This window comes from Mesoplodon mirus, assembly GCF_964341445.2.
Source record: "Mesoplodon mirus genome assembly, chromosome: 5".
In the NCBI taxonomy this organism is placed as follows: Eukaryota; Metazoa; Chordata; class Mammalia; order Artiodactyla; family Ziphiidae; genus Mesoplodon; species Mesoplodon mirus.
The window spans coordinates 86,816,540-86,834,456 of record NC_138980.1 but is presented as its reverse complement, the minus strand read 5'-3'; the positions used below and the strand labels follow the sequence as shown (position 1 = coordinate 86,834,456).

The following is a 17,917-nucleotide window of genomic DNA, read 5'->3' as shown; positions in this document are numbered from 1 at the left end:
TAAGTGCTTCTTTCACTGAGGCATCAGACAAGCATCTCAAAGCAAATCAGAGAAAGAAGATTGGGAATTAGGGCTCTATTTCTAGCCCATTTTCTCAGAGCAACTCAAGGAAGATCCAAGAAGTGAGAATTTAGGCCTTGGGAGGTGGCTGCATATAGACGCTTTCCTTACTCATTCTCTCATCGCCCCAAGTCTCCCACGTCACCTTTCCTCAGCCTATCTGTAAGCAACTATCTCCTGGCCAGCGTTCCACCTCCCTCCTCCAAAGAACCCCACCCTCCACTGTTTGAGCACCGCTGGTTTCCCATTCCTACTTGGTTTTTGAAAATTCTTGTGGCTTCTGTTTCAGCTGGAAGTTCATGGAGGTTTTATCCTGATACAAAAGGATGGATGAGGGCTTCCCTGGTGGCGCAGTGGTTGAGAGTCCGCCTGCCAATGCAGGAGACACGGGGTCGTGCCCCGGTCCGGGAAGATCCCACATGCCGCGGAGAGGCTGGGCCCGTGAGCCATGGCCGCTGAGCCTGCGCGTCCGGAGCCTGTGCTCCGCAGCGGGAGAGGCCACAACAGTGAGAGGCCCGCGTACCACAAAAAAAAAAAAAAAAAAAAAAAGAAAAGGCTGGATGAGCTCTGGTGCCGTAACTGTGTGAAGGGAAACAGTAAGGGGCCTGACTTTGGTTGACTCTCCACAAGTGAAATGAGGGACTGAATATACGAACAGACTGTGGCCAGGCCAGGCAGCAACATTCTGGCCCACCTTCTGCAGCAACCACCAACCCATGATCTACAGTAGACAGACCAGGAGGGCAGCCTGTTACGTCAGGCTTGCAGGAAGCCAGACCACTATCTCCAGCCACCAGTCCAGGAAGCCAAACAAGAACCCCTGTAACAATTAGCCCAAACAGCCAGAACCTGATTAATAACTGATGGATTCCTTCATTTTTGTCCCGCTTCCAACTGAGGACCAACCAGAAAAAGCCAAGTATGTACCCTGAACCAATCACATAGGCTGCTCCACTTCCAGTCAGCCCACCTAAACTTCCCCAGGCCAACGGCCTCCATTCAGGGCATATTTGAAGCCTTCCTTTTTTCCACTATAAAGTTTTCCCACTCTTCTGCCTACCTTTGAGTTTCTGCCAGAACGAAAGAGATGGTAGCTGACTCCCTTGTAAGCTCTGAATAAATAGCCTTTGCTTGGTCCCATTTGGTTGGTCTTCATTTATTTCCACAGAAGCCTGGTGCTAAATTCCTCCCTAAGGGCAAGCACATCTCATCACACTAGGCATTGATTAATTATTAGTTAATTAATCAATTAATTATCCTAGGGAGGCTCAGTCCACTATTCTCACCTGAAGGAAACATGCTCCCCGTAGTAAGATGATTTTAAAGCTACTTCTTGGGAACCTTGAGAAATAACTGACATCATTTGCTAGAGGAACATTTGACTCCTACTTGTTCCTGCTTTTATCACCAGCAGCCCACACATTAGCTGAGAATGGCTCTGTCTGAGTCAACCAGGATGGATGTGCAATCTCCCAATAGATTATTTATGATCTTAATGGGGGGGACGGTCATTTCATTCCATCTCACTACATTTAATTTACTTTTCCCCAATTTGAAAGCAACAGATTCTTCTGGAAAGTCATACAAACCAATGTAACAAGGAAGATGTAATATAAGATACCAAACGTAAAACAGATAGCTAGTGGGAAGCAGCCGCATAGCACAGGGAGATCAGCTCAGTGCTTTGTGACCACCTAGAGGGGTGGTGTAGGGAGGGTGGGAGGGAGATGCAAGAGGGAAGAGATATGGGAATATATGTATAACTGATTCACTTTGTTATAAAGCAGAAACTAACACACCATTGTAAAGCAATTATACTCCAATAAAGATGTAAAAAAAAAAAAAAAAGAGCTGGAGGAGGAGAAAAACCTGAAAGACAAGCCTTTACCAAAAAGAAAATCTCACACAGAGATTGTTTAATCAATTATTCCCATTATCATGAAAGGGGGGGAGTGGGGAGAGGATTCAGATATTTTAAGTGTTTCTTTAATTTGTTGAAACCATGTGGCAAACCAGAAAATAAGAGACCGAAAGATTTAAAAGGGATTGCTTGGTATATTTACAGTTGTAAACAGAAAAGTGTAAATCTGTAAATCTTTATTTAAATTATATGTGGAGGTAGGAGCTCCAGATTAAGCATAAATTTTACAACCACTGTGATATAGTGTCTGGAAAACAGGTTGGAAGAGCCTACACATTTTGCATTTGCATGAGAAATTAAGGAACCTCCCAAAGACCAAACACACAAAAATATCCCAAAAGAGGAAATAAGGCTTACAGGCTTGACCCAACAGCAACACCCCAGGGACCAAAAGAGGAGCAAGAAGGTTAGATTTGCTGTGCACGGAACTGAGTGGCAAGTGAATATTGAATAAGCTTTTTATCCTCAAAACTCCCTGAGGCTTAAGAAGTCTGACTAGTGTACCAGGAGGAGAGTGACCTGCTCGCCACTTCCTCATGGCCCTGTGTGGGAAGGGTTCTGCACATCTGAGTGCAGCCAGGGCAGGACAGGAAGCAGCCAGGAGGCACGGCCCCCCCAACTGGCAGCAGCGGCATGACCACAGCAGTCAGGTTCCCCAAAGGACCCTGCAACAAGCATTTGCAGAGCAGCAGAGGGCACTTGGTTTACAGGTAAACGGATATGGTCTCCTTGGCTAAACAGCATCACCTCCATCGTCAGTGTGACAACCATGGAAGGGATGAGCAGGGCTTCCCAGATAGCAGAGGCCATGGAGGAGGATTGGTTATACGTTCACGCTCCGTAGAGAAACATGTGAGAAAGAATCATAGAAATAAACACAGAAAACTTTGTGTGGGACTAGAGTTCCCACATAAAAGATAAAGATAAGAAGCAGAACAATAGTACTTATTACCATTCATATGATCCCCATTCTTCTTCAGAATGATATGTGGTTTGGGGGACTTCCCCAAAGTGGCGCAGTGGTTAAGAATCCGCCTGCCAATGCAGGAGACACGGGTTTGATCCCTGGTCCGGGAAGATTTCACATGTCGCGGAACAACTAAGGCCATGTGCCGCAACTACTGAGCCTGAGCTCTAGAGCCCGCGAGCCACAACTACTGAGCCCGCGTGCCTAGAGCCCGTGCTCCACAACAAGAGAAGCCACCGCAATGAGAAGCACATGCACCCCAACGAAGAGTAGCCCTCACTCACCACAACTAGAGGAAGCCCCTGCGCAGCAATGAAGACCTAATGCAACCAAAAGTAAATAAATAAATAAAAATAAAAGCATGAGGAAAGACTAGAAATTTTTAAAAAAGAAAGAAAGAAAATGGGCAGAGTCACAGACTTCAGCAGTGACAGCACACATTTCTAAGAGTCCAGAGGTCAGATGCACATCAATGCACACCAGGCCAATGAGAACAGAGAAGATCCAGAGGATGCCTGGCAGAAAATGAGGCCCTCTGCCCCGACACCACAAGATAACATAGGGCCCTCCTCCTACATGAGGCAAGATGCCATATCAGAAAGGAGCTAGAGAGAAAAGCTGAAAACCAAGCATTTACCTGAAAGAGAATGCCAGATAAAAGAGCTTATTAAGGAGTCAGAGAATTATTTTGCAACTTCAGAATTCTCCTTTCCTACCAACACCCCCTACCCCACACTATAGAGAAACCTAAGAGATAAGCCTCACAAAGAAATTATATCAAGCTCAGAAAAGATCAAGTTCCATTTTATTTTCACATCCCAGTTAACCCCATATATTTCTATGCTAGGAGTCCCTCAAAATATTTCATTTTAAAACTTGTCTTAAATAATAGAGTTTATGAGAGAAAATGCAATTGATATGGAGGGAGAGAAAGTTCATAAGACAAATGGATGAAGACTGCTTTGGAAATTCCCTGTTTGATTTGAGGATGGCCAATGGACTTGGTAGGAAATTGAAGGTGAGGGCACGCAGAACACTGGAGAGAGCACAACCCTGAGCTGGGTGAACACAGTGCCGCATGTCAAGGAGAGGACAAATGATTAGGAGTGAAGAATATGGTGGGACAGCAGGAGGCATCAGCATTAATTATGACAAACCTGTAACTGATGGAGATATCGGCATTTTCAAAATGTGTTTCCAATGTTTGATGAATCTACACCTCTAACTTCAAACGACAGTGAGAAAAATGGTGAGGAATTTTTTCCATACACTGCATGCTAAGCTTTAAAATTCAGCATTATTTCAGATTCATATTTTATTGAATCCTGTGGAGTTTGAGGTACATGAATTGTCTAAAAAACAGAATCATGACAGAAAGATCATCCTGATTCTAACTTATTACAGGTACTGTATGGAGTTATTTACAATAAAGAAGGTACGTATTTCCAGTAAGAGCCTGGAATTTTGTTAATGCAATTTTTCACAATACTACACTGGCTTGGACGTAGAGCAGAGTAGAATTACAAAGAGTTTGTCTCTGGAGGGGCACACAGAGATCTGGAAGAGCTCTCCAAAATATCTCCTAAAAATATGCCTAAGCCCCAAAGGTCACACTATTGTCTATATTATTCTTAAATATTGATGTTCTTGAATTTTCTAGTTTAAATCTATGCTGGTCCTTTCCTTGTTGAGGACAAATTCTGAGTACCCCCAATAAAGTAGGGAATAGGCCCCTGGAATGGTATTTGCATGAGGAGCTCCCAAAGGGAGGGTGAGTCAGGCAAACGCCACAGGACCAGAGACGAACTTCAATTGTGGCAGAAGACTGAGGATTCTGAGTACATCGGGGGTCACTTGGGTTTGCCCTTCACACCAAGGAGGCAGGAAGTAGAAATAAAAGTTAAAGTTCTGTCTTGCTAAACACTGTTAAATCAGAACTCATTAGAAACCACCTAATTGGAATAACAGTTACACAAAAGAGAGAAAAGCATTCTCCTTGACACAGGACCTGGAATCACTGGAAATCTGGAAAAGACAGAGCATGCGTAGCATGCTTTATGGGCAAGGAGACAAAATGTAATTTTTTAGTTTTATGGTCACAGCAGCTTCAGGTGATAGCAGAGAAGAATCCCATTTTCTTGTTGAGATCTGTAGGTATTTTATATGTGACTTGGAACTAAAAAGGAAAGAAAAAATGTATAAGGGCATGGCTAAACATCAAATAATTAATAGACATTTTTTCTTCTCTTTTTAGTGACTGCATTCCAGCACTGTTTAGCTGGGGTATTATAGTGATAAATCCAATCAAAAAAAAAATTTACCAGTATGTAACCTTAGTCCAGCACCACTGACCTTGTAGGTAATTCAGTTTTGTGAGATAATTGCCAGGAGAACAAATTATAAATACAGGCTGTTACTATTGTAAGCAAAATCCACTGCAAAAGCAGTTAGTTCTGAGATAAATTGCCTATGGAATCTACCAGATCCCCAAGGTCTTTCCATTGTGTTCCCTAGTCAAGATTCTAACATGAGCATTAAATTAAAAATTCTAGTTTCCAGGGACTTCTCTCCTAAGAACTTTAAACAGTGTCTTACAAATATATTTCACTATGCACACTGAAACCTAACATAGAATTGGTCACTTCAAAAATTATTTCCCTGTGATCTATGTTATTGAGATAATACAGCAAATTTTGGTGACACGTAAGGACATATTTATACCAAAAAGGGGATTTTCAAAGGACATTTCTTCTGACAAATTTGTCTTTTAGTGACAGTAATTGCTTATTTTGGAGACACTTAACCACTAATGGTGGGATAATCTCAAGATACAACTGCACATTTTTAGAAATTTAGGCCAAAATTAATCAATCTATCTAATTTTGACTAAGGGGAGAAGAAATATTCTCTGAAGACAACACTTTCTTATGAGGCTATAAGTTTAAGGTGGCAGTATAATTGGAAAGAAATTTATTAAAGGGCTGGAAATTACCCCCAAATTAAAATATTTACAGCCTAAAGCTGTAATTAGGGCAAAGGTAAAGGCACGAGGTTCACAGAGAAATCCTGGCTGCTTCTGACTGCTCCTTGGATGTCATCTTTGCTAATTCATTATCTTGTTTCCATGGTTAATTATGGGGACTCCCCAAGGTGTGATAATTACTCTTTTGCTTTTTCCTTTTCCTCTATTTCATTCATTAACCTACATGTTTTGAACAATTCACATAGAGATTGAGCTAACATTGATAGATGCTCCTGAATGCTAAGCACTGTGCTAGGCACTTTTGGAGTTAACTGCAAACCTATGTGAAACGCCTAATTCCCCTGATTATTCCTTTCCACCAAACAGTTCCATGTGACTTTCTTAGCTCTAAAAGTAGGAAGACAATGGGGAGTCAAGAGGCAGGGATCTACTGATGAGCTATGTGACCCTGGGCAAGTCACTAGATCTCTCTCAGTCTCAGTAAAATAAAGATGTTGAACTAGATCAGAAGTTACAAAACTGATCCACTGGGCAAATCCAGTCTTCAGACATATTTGCTTGACCTGCACAATTATTTTTAAATCTGGAAGGTTATATAAAAGTCTGGATTTCTATCTTCTCCTGAAAAAGTAGAAGACCTAAGCCTGATTTCTTTGATGGCAATGATTGGCTGCAGCCAAGCAGCAGCTGCCCCTTTAGAATATTCCCTACAATCTCCAATATTCCCTATTGTGTTACAAGTGTTCTCCTTCACTCATTTACTTTATATGACTTGCCTCTCAACCAGATGGCCAACCTCAACACTAGAATGCACTGGTTTTACTTCTAAACACTATCCATCGTTTACTCTATTTTAGGCTTTCTCCCCACCCTTGTCCAGTACCACAAGCATACAAATGAAATCTACCTCAGTTTTTTCAGTGTTCAATTCATATATTTTACTGTGGGCTACTCATCCCTTTCTAACTTCTGTTTGACCATTTTTGTCATACTTAACCCCCAAATGTTAAAATATTTTTACATCCTTCTCTACTTTACTCATAACCAAATGATAACCCCTTCTCAGAAATCACAATTTCCATCCTCTTATACCCAAGTCATTACACTCAAGGCCAATATTCTTACTAAGACTCTTACCAATTCATACATTGAAAATAAGAAGAACCAAATTCCTTGCAGGTCTGTAAAGCTTCTAATAACTTAGTGTATCTCCTAAAAAGCAACCATAGATTTCAAGGATTTTTTCAGCAGAGTACAGGCTGCTATCCGAGAGCCATTCCCTCCTCCTTCCTTACTTACAAGACCAGATTTTATGTGGGATGGAAATGCAACCAGTTAAAAGACTACATTTCCCAGACAATGTTACAGCAAGGTATGTCCATGTGACCAAGCTCTGGTCAATGAGATAAACAGAAGTCCTGTATGGGAATTCTGGGAAAACTGCTTAAAGGAAACCAACTTCACTGTAAGAAAAGTTTCCCCTTTTGCCTCTTTTCCTTCTTCCCAACTACAAAACACATTTGATGACTAGAGATTCAGAAGCCATTTTGGACCAAGAGGTAATACTTTTGAGAATGAAAGCCATGACCTCAGATGGTAAGAGAAGAATGATAGGAACCTGGATCCCTGATGACCACAAAGCACCAGACTAGTGTTTACAGTGTCACGTTAACATACTAACATACTGATGTTTCATAAACTTTTTTTGTTTAATATTTTTAATTCTAATATTTCCTATTAACAACTGAATCTAATTCTAACTAACAAAGGTGGACTATCTTCTCCAGCTGACTCATTTTCCTAGTAATCCCTTATATTTTCTCTGTTTAAATCATGATGACTCTCCTTTTTTCAAAACTGTTCATATTTAAGCTCTTCTATGAAGACTTTTCAAATTAAAAGCATCAAGCCCTTGTCACTCCCCCTTATCTCCAGAAGTTCTCTGACCCTCATATTGCAAGCTTCTTTCCTAGCTACTTTCTTAGCACTGAGCTGAAATGTTTTACACAATGGATCAGAATCAAAAAGCAGAGGGGAGAACCTCAGTAGAAGGGCAGAGAAGGAGAGCTGGAAGCAATCAAGGAAAGAGAGGGCCAAAAATGGAGAAAACTTCAGGTGTTTCTCAATTTTCTGTGGAGCAGTTATGTTGGGTTTGGTTTGGTTTGGTTTTGACCCATGAGGCATCTGTATCCCCTCAGCACAGAATGAATCATAAAAAAAAGAAGAGTTTGGGGAAAGCTCCAATTAAAAAGGTACAATTAGGGTGAAAAGAAGTACTGGATACCACAAGGAGTAGAATGGGAACTTTTACCACAGGGCATTGTTAGTATTGCTAAAAGGCTTAAGTTGGCCTTTATTTTGAAACACAGATTGGGCTTCAACATAATACCTAGAACCAACCTCCATTCTCACACAGTCTATAGGAGAAGGTCCCTAGGACTGTTACTGATTTCAAAATGTGTTGTTTGAACCTCGCTTCTCAGGTCATCTTTAATTTCTCAGAAAACCACAAGATGCATAGTAGTGAGAACCATGGGCTGTTTTGCCTCTAACTACTCCTTTTCTTTCCCTGCCATTCTGATCCCATTATAGTAAAATCTATTACAGAAATCTCTTTCATCATCTCTTCCCTTTATGAGCAGTTATCTTGTTACTTGCCAGCCAAGCAGAATGTCAGAAAGGTCACAATCAAAGAAAGTAAAATGATATAACAATATCCACGATAGAGAAAGAAAAACTAATGAGCCACTGACCTTAATATATTTGTGTACCCGGTGGTCAGTTATGTGAAATTCCTTGAAGCCTCTCCACTTTGAGTTATTGAAGAGGTAATTTATTTATTGAGTCATTAAGCTTTCCTAAAATACTCAAGGGGAAAAACACAGTTATTATATCTTGGAATTTCATCCAGACTATAAAAGAGCATCGATGTCCCAACAGGGTGTAAACCCAGCATAGAAATAGAAAGTATGAAGGTGGGTGAAGATGATCAGAGACCCAGGCCACAGGTGATATCAAGAAGCCTGTCAGCAGTTAGACAAGCCCAAGCATTAGATTGAAATGCTCAGTTACTTTTTTTTAAATTCAAGATACCGAAAATCCAAGACAAACTTGTTAAAGCAAAGTAGAGAATAAACTGACTGACAGTTGGGTTAAGACACAGATTCTTGAGATACCTATATATAATGGAATCACGCTGCTACACACCAGAAACTAACACAACATTGTAAACCAACTATACTTCAATTAAAAAACATAATAAAGACATGAATTCTTGGAAGGATTCAAATGATGTCACAAGATGGTCTGCTTCTGTCACCTCTACTTAGCTCTCCTCTCCTCTGTATATTAGCTTCATTGTTTAACACAGTCACCATCAATGGCCCATAAATGATTGCTAAAGCTCCATACCATACAGTTCCTTAGACCTTAGCTTGCAAAAACTAAAGCCTGTGTTTATTGATAGAGTCTACAGAACAGCTCTTGTTCTCATTCTGATGGAACCTGCTTGAGTCACACGCCTAGCTTTGAACCCATGTCACGGGCTAGTGAAACATGAATGACTTAAAACTGGGTCATGTATTCCATCTCTGCATGGCCCCTGAAGAAATTTGGGATGTGGTTACCAAAGAAGGCATAATGTTTAAACGATAGCCATAAATAAACACCCACTACACAAGTATATTGGACCCTGATTCTGGAAGCATACGTATATAATAAACAAAGATAGGGGCACCAAGAAAAGCAGGAAAGAAAAATCATTTTATCAAAATTGTTAACAAGTTTGAACCCTAGTTATCACAATAGGCGTACAGGTCAGTAGCAGAGTAACAGCAAGAAGAAATCTGGGTAAAACTCTGTAATTCTCACATGCTAGGGTCAAGATTTGTCTTAGATTCTGGTCAAGAGTATGGTTGTGTCACATCATCTATGACAAGAGAAGCGCCTCAGAGGCAGGGCCTGACATTCTTCTGCTGAAGAATGAAGCGGACTTGAGCTGGGTCCAGAGGAAGAAAGATTAGCTTCATCTAGTTTACTTAAACCTGTGGTCTTTTCATCTCCTTGGCTATGATGAGGATGAGAAGCAAGTGCCCAGATGCTCAGTTTTCAGGACCCATGGAACAGCCCTTCTGAAGAAATCAATGGTTGCATCTAAGGTCTTGAAATTGTCAAAACTATGCAAACTTGGCCCAAACCGCAAAATAGTGACTAAAGAAATTAGGCCAAGTGGTTAGGAGAGCAACTGAATGCCTCAGTTTGGATTCTGAACTTGTTTCTTACCTCAACCGCTATCAAAATATGCAATTCAAAAGCTTGAGAGAGAAGGGCATTCAGTGAAAGGCCTTTTGTGTCAGCTGGGGGCTGCCTAATAGCTGATGACAGCCTGATGCCTCTCCTGGAGAGCATCACGACAGGCCTGGGTACTGGAAATCATCAGCTGCCACAGGCGAGGTTCCGAGCAGCTATTGCCAGACGTGGACAAAATGGAGATTCATGTGAGCAGGCAGCTTGCAAAACCCCAAGAGCAGCAACTGAACGGGCAAAGAAAGGGGGGTGTTGTGTACTGATCCTGATTGCCACACAAAGCTCAAGTCTAGCATAAGCAAGTGCATGCCTACTTCCAGTGCAGCTTGAAAGAGAACTTGTTTTCCAGGGCTCTTCCTAGCTGTACTTCTGCCCTCGCTGGACCAGACTCTCCCATTCTCCCTCCATCAAGCCAGGTCCTCATTCCTACAGGTCACTGCTGACTGCACTTCTCCTGCAGTTCTCCATGGAAGGTCTGAATTCCATTCTAATAAGCGAATTTTTAATTTCATATTCCCCTTGTATCTAGATTTGGTTTTGTATCCCTAGATTGGCTTGAAAAATATAGTCTTATTCTAAACCTGAACATATGTCATAGTAGAATGCTCCAGTATTCCTTGTCCAAATATTCACTTCCTGTCAAGCTTAACGTTGGATTCTGTTCCCAAAATTCCCTTTCCAATTCAAATCATTTAGTATGTACATTGATTAAGACATTAAAGTATGCATTGACATTTAATGTGAATCTGTGTGTTATGCCACTAAATAGGTAACATATCCATTCAAGACAGAAAGAAAAATTAAATAATTTTTGCACCTGCATAACAACTGGAGAGGTGCCAGAAGCTTTCCTCACTCCTCACCTGAGACTATATATATGACTACTGTCTGCATTTTCTTCCTTATTCTGAACTCTAGAATTAGTCCCCTTTTCTGACAAGGTAACCATCATGAGCTACTCAGGTCAGTATTGAGGGACAAGCAACAAATCACACTTGCTGTCAGCCTCACCCCAATCCCATTCAAGACAGCAGTTTTCTAAGAAACCATAAACAGTCTTGACCCCAGATCCCTGGAAGGTTCCTGCCTGCTGAGTCCCAGGTTGATGATAAGCCCTATGCCTTGATTCCGCTAAACTAGAAATCTTGCCGGTCACTTTCTTCCGCTCCCAAGGACTTGGTTTTCCTACCTGCAACCAGGTCGACTTGATGCTTTCCAAATGCATCCCTCTGGACATTTCATTATTTTGTTTCCACCCGTTTGTCAATATATTCTTTTTACCTCCTTTAGACCAGCCCGAGGCCTCTAACTTGCTAAGAAATCATTTGTTCCCACTTGCCAATTTCCATATGTTATGGGACATTATGTTCCATCCACCTGGCTAGACCTTTCCTGCTACCCTGAATCTTGGCCAGGGCCTGCCCTCCTGATGGCCATGAATTCTACCTGTCCTGGCCACTTCAGTACATACAGTTCTGGCTTGTATATAGCATGTACTCAACAATGATATTTGTTTTGTTTTTATATCCTCAAATAATTGAAAATGGGAAAATGGTCATCTTACTGTAAGCCTGGATCTGTACAGTAATTCTAAATACCTGAAGGCAAGTATTATTTTCCTTTCTAGACCATAACAGAATATATTAGTTTATTTCTTGTCCAAACACTAATTTCCCCATCATACAGATCAGCATTCTCAAGCTTTGCCACTGAAAAAGCCCTTACTTCAGAGAAGAATAAATTCATACTTCATGGGTCATTTTTGCTTTCCCATAAGCTGTAATGTCTTTGAACTCTAATGTTTTATTTTATTTATTTATTTAGGCCACACCACGCAGCTTGCAGGATCTTAGTTCCTCAACCAGGGATTGAACCCTGGCCCCGGCAGTGAAAGCACCAAGTCCTAACCACTGGACTGCCAGGGAATTCCTGAACTCTAATGTTTTAGCTCAAAAATAAACACAAATTTAGCTTCTGCCTCATTATAAATAATATATATATATTGCATATAATATATTTCATATATACTCATATTCTACTTTCATATACATCCATATTCTGCCAGAATGTACTCACGGCCTAGTCTGATAATGCATGACCAAGATTAATATTCTTTTCAGAAGAAAATGTTAAGATCTATTGGACTGAGTATAAATATGATTGAGAAAGTCCACCTCCTTTAGCCTCCCTAAAAATCTACATTATTTTCTCTTTCTCCATGTCCCCTATGAAATAGGACAACTATGCTTCCCTAAGAATGTTGTGACGTTAAAAAGCTTCAATTTTTCCTGGGAATTCCCTGGTGGTCCAATGGTTAGGACTCTTTGCTTCCACTGCAGTGGGCACGGGTTTGATCCCTGGTCGGGGAACTAAGATCCCGTATGCTGCTGGGTGTGGCCAAAAAAATAAAATAAAAAGCCTCTATTTTTCCTTTCAAAAGTGAAATAGCAGTTCCCAGTTACCTCATATAAGATGAAATACGAGAGATGATTTTTATTTCTAAATTTACTGAAAATACATTAAATCCATATATTAACTTTGCCTATACATTCATATCTGAAATTAGCAATATCAATACACACTTTTTTCTACTTTTTTTTTTTTTTACTATCTCATCACCTTTCAGAGGAAAAAAATATGTAAGCATAACATACCTTGAAATAAAAGTTAACATTATTGGCTTAGATTAAGACACTTTTTGGTGCCCATTAATAAAGAAAATTGTATATCAATTAAGATCTTCAAATAGATAATAGAGTCCAAAAATGTTACTTTAATGAGTCTGATGGACCTTTACACAGAAGACTTAAAACAAAACAAATGCCAATTGGCCTGGGAGCACAGTCCTTTAAAAATGAAAAAGCAGGTTTTACCATACAGTAAAGTTTCACAAAATAACAGCATTTGTTACAGTGTGGTAGAGTGGGAAGAAAGAAAGATAAGGACCAGAATGATAGATTTCACAATTCGGAAGATCACAGTCCTGGAGGAGTCCTCAGGTCCTTGTTGGCCTCACCATGTCCTCAAGTATTGGACACAACTCCCTTTGCAGGAAACAGGAGAAGAGAGGAATAAAGGTTTCTTTGAAAAGCAGTGATAAAGGGGTCCCTGGAGGATTTCTGAGCTCTTGAAACAATCTTCATGGCAACAGCTTGACTCTGCTTCCTGCTACAGTGAAGGTTGCTGGAATATGAATTAGGGGTGAAGCACCGGGGCTATTTGCAAGTTCATGTTAAAATTTGATTTTCCAAACTCAGGAATACAGTTGATTCAGAATTAAATCAAAATAGTGCTTTAAAGGTGCCCTGCAAAGGACCTCAGTGCATTAAATAAGTACCAACTAGCTTTGCTCTTACAAGTGGTCTCACGGGAGAAAACTCAGAGAAGATTCCATCATTCTCATGTTAAAGACACAGAAATGTCTGCAGAATATGATATCTCACCAATGGTCATAACATCTCACAATGTCATCAAAAGTTATGTATGGAAATTGCTTATCAGGTCAGTACACAGTCATCCATATTATACCACTTCACATTTATTTTTAAATTTTAATAAATCTAGTTAATGCTTTCTTTACTATTATAACATTTCTTTCCCATCCCAAATCATTACATATTTTTCTTCCATAAAAGTACATACTAGGGCTTCCCTGGTGGCGCAGTGGTTGAGAGTCCGCCTGCTGATGCAGGGGACACGGGTTCGCGCCCCGGTCCGGGAAGATCCCACATGCCACGGAGGGGCTAGGCCCGTGAGCCATGGCCGCTGAGCCTGCGCGTCCGGAGCATGTGCTCTGCAACGGGAGAGGCCACAACAGTGAGAGGCCCGCGTACCGCAAAAAAAAAAAAAAAAAAAAAGTACCTACTAATGATTAGTGATGTTGAGTAGCATCGACAGATGTGCACTACCAAATGTAAAATAGATAGCTAGTGGGAAGCAGCAGCATAGCACAGGGAGAGCAGCTCGGTGCTTTGCAATGACCTAGAGGGGTGGGATAGGGAGGGTGGGAGGGAGGCTCAAGAGGGAGGAGATATGGGGACATGTGTATGCATATGGCTGATTCACTTTGGTGTACAACAGAAACTAACACAGTATTGTGAAGAAATTATACTCCAATAAAGATCTATTAAAAAAAAAAAAAGTCCAGAGCTTCCCTGGTGGTGCAGTGGTTGAGAGTCCGCCTGCCGATGCAGGGGGCACGGGTTCGTGCCCCGGTCTGGGAGGATCCCACATGCCACAGAGCAGCTGGGCCCGTGAGCCATGGCCGCTGAGCCTGTGCGTCCAGAGCCTGTGCTCCGCAACGGGAGAGGCCACAACAGTGAGAGGCCCGCGTACCGAAAAAAAAAAAAAAACAGAAAAATAAAAGTCCATACTCTAAAAGCTAATAAGCAAACCAACAAGCCTGAAAAACATACAAGGTGGGGGGATGTATAAAACAGAATGTATAAAATAGGCATCTTGTATAAAATATGTAATGTAGAGATTTACTACCTGTATTTGTCTTAGGGCACTTTTGATGTATGGCTTCATGTTCTCTCATTTCCTAAATTCTCAGTTTCCATCGATTATAACATTACCTTAACAACACCTTTTGGGGGTCAAATACTACATAGTAATCCCTTTATTCTTCAGTATGAAAATTGAGTTTGATTTTCTTATTTAGCAAGTTTAAGATTGATGGTATACGTTCAAGTATTAAATCTGCACTTCCTACTTATTTTAATTTGTTGGGTTATTGAAATTCCTTATTGAATTAGTAACTAAAAGTTAAATAGCTTCTCTTGCATGTCACCTGGAAGCGGTGATAGGAGCATATATACAGTGATAGTCCTTCATGACATGAATTGTTCCTATAAGCATTTTCTAGCTTGGAAAAAAAAAGGAAGCTTTATCCCAAAGAGTGGTAATTCCCACTACATAAATTTACTACCTGAGATTTGACAGTCGTCAGCATCCATGTTCTCATTCAATGCTGCACTGAGATATGATATATTCAAAGCACAACACATGGTGCTACCAGTACCCATAACATAGCTGAGCGACCATGAGATGAACTGACACCTTCTGTGCACAGGCAAGTTCCTACATGCCCATGAAACACATCCTAAGTTTCAGTCCTCTTATTGTTGGTTACCTGGTTTCTTTTGCTATGAATCAAATAAAATGTCTCATTTTCAGAAACTAGACCTAAAAGTGAACTCATCGAGGCTATATGCAAAGTGACAGTGCTTTGTTAATGGACTGTCACCCATAGATACCCTCTATAGAAGACCTCCTTTTGGGGAGGTGTGGTAACAGAATTTCTAAGATGGCCTCTTAAAAATGCCTCACCCTAGTCCCCAGAAACTGTGACTCTAAGATATCACACACATGAATATGTTTTGTTACATGACAAAAAGGACTTTGCAGGTGGAACTTTAAGGCTTCTAGCTTGTTCACCTTAACATGGGGAGATTACCCTGGACTGTCTGAGTAACCCAGTGTAACACATGCATCCTTAAAAGCAGAGAACATGTTCTGGCTGGTGGTAGAAGAGAAAGGCAAAGGGGAAGTATGATAGATTTGAAGCAAGAGAAGGATTCAATGGACCACTGCCGGCTTAAAGATGGAGGGGGCCACATGGGAAGGAACCCAGGGGGCCCCTGGAACAGAGAGTGGACCTTGACTGACAGCCAGTAAGGAAATGAGGATCTCAGTCCTACAACTGCAAAAACCTGTTTCTGCCAACAATCAGAATGAGCTTGGAAATGGATTCTTCCCCAGAGCTTCCAGGGAAGATCCCAGCCTGTTTGGCACCTTGATTTTGGCCTTGTGAGAATGGGAACAGAGAACCCAGGAGAACCCACAAAGACTTCTGATCTACAGAACTGTGGAAGTGGCTGTAAATGAGTAACTTTGTGGTAAACTGTTATGGCAGCAGTAGGAAACTAGTACAGGCAGACTGCATATGAAGACAACCTAGAAGAAATGGACAAGTTCTTAGAAAGGTACAATCTCCCAAGACTGAACCAGGAAGAAAGAGGAAATATGAACAGATGAATTATCAGTAATGAAACTGAATCAGTAATTTTAAAACTCCCAAAAAACAAAAGCCCAGGACCAGATGGCTTCACAGGAAAATTGTGTCAAACACCCAGAGAAGAGTTAACACCTATACTTCAGAAACTATTCTAAAAAGTTGCAGAGGAAGGAATACTCCCAAATTCATTCTATGAGGCCACCATCACCCTGATACCAAAACCAGACAAAAATATCACAAAAAAAGAAAATTACAGACCAGTATCACTAATGATCATAGACACAAAAATCCTCAACAAAATACTAGCAAACCAAATCCAACAACACATTAAAAGGATCATACGCCATGATCAAGTGGAATTTATCCCTGTGATGCAATGATTTTTTCAATATCTACAGCTCAATCAGTGTGATACACCACATTAACAAATCGAAAAATAAAAACCATACAATCATCTCAATAGATGCAGAAAAAGCTTTTGATAACTTTCAACATCCATTCATGATAAAAACTCTCCAGAAAGTGGGCATAGAGGGAACCTACTTCAACATAATAAAGGCCATAGATGACAAACCCACAGCTAACATCATACTCAATGGTGAAAAGCTAAAATCATTTCTTCCATGATCAAGAGGATGGAGAGTCTTGCCTAGTCAATTTGAAGAGGCAGAGCAGCCCAGGTGGCCATGGGGGTGATTGGTGTCCCACCCAGCTCAACCCCCCCACTAGAGGCAGAGCTAACAATATAACCTCTCGAGCTGTGCACGCAGGCCTTCAGGGTTTAGCTATCTGTACATATGATCAAGATTTTGTAGCATCTCTCTTTTTCAGAAAGAAGTTCCTGAAGACTTGTTCTTCTAAGTCTGAATGTTTAAGTGGATATTACTGTTAAAAAATAATTGTTCATGGTTCAGAGCTTAAGAGGTCAATATCCTGAAGATCACACCAAAAAGGCTCTCTCAGCCGCCTTGGAGCCCTTGGAGGCCTACTGGGCACAGGACTTCTAAACTGACAAATACGTCTGGAAGGCTGTGGTCCAAGGCCATTTTTGCTGGCTATAAGTGGGGTCCCTGGAACTTGAGGGAGCACACAGCTCTTCTTAAAATTGAAGATGTTTATGCTTGAGATGAAACTGAATTCTATGTAGGCCAGAGGTGTGCTTATGTGCACAAAGCAAAGAACAACACAGTAACTCCTGGTGGAAACTCGAACAAAACCAGAGTAATCTGGGGAAATGTAACTTGTATTCATGGAAACAGTGGCATGGTTCGTGCCAAATTCCAAAGCAACCTTCCTGCTAAGGCCATTGGACACAGAATCCAAGTGATGCTGTACCCTTCAAGGATTTAAACTTATTGAAAAGTAAATAAATAAAAGTATGGATTTGTTCTCTTGTTAAAAAAAGAAAAAACAAAAAATCCACCGAAATGGTTTCATTTAAGATGATGTTTTTGGTGAACTGAGCCTACATAAAACTGAACATATCATGTGCCATGCCAGGTGTTTTCCTACTTTCTCAATGATTTCTATCAACTTAGTTTACTAGTATCTCCTTCTTTCACCCAATCTCACACCAAAAAACAATATTCTCTGTACCAGAAGGACAGACATTTGTCCTTATTCATCTAGCATAGACTAAATGACACCTGTTAGGTGCCAAGA

The 17,917-nt window shown here is 40.8% G+C and overlaps 1 pseudogene across 1 annotated transcript; it reads left to right on the top strand.

Moving 5' to 3' along the window:
• Positions 1–2,517: 2,517 nt before the first annotated feature.
• LOC309805382 (large ribosomal subunit protein eL33-like) lies at positions 2,518–17,605 on the top strand (annotated as a pseudogene). Its single transcript has 2 exons — positions 2,518–2,691; positions 17,195–17,605. The product of its transcript is annotated as a large ribosomal subunit protein eL33-like (transcript).
• The last annotated feature ends 312 nt before the right edge of the window (positions 17,606–17,917 follow it).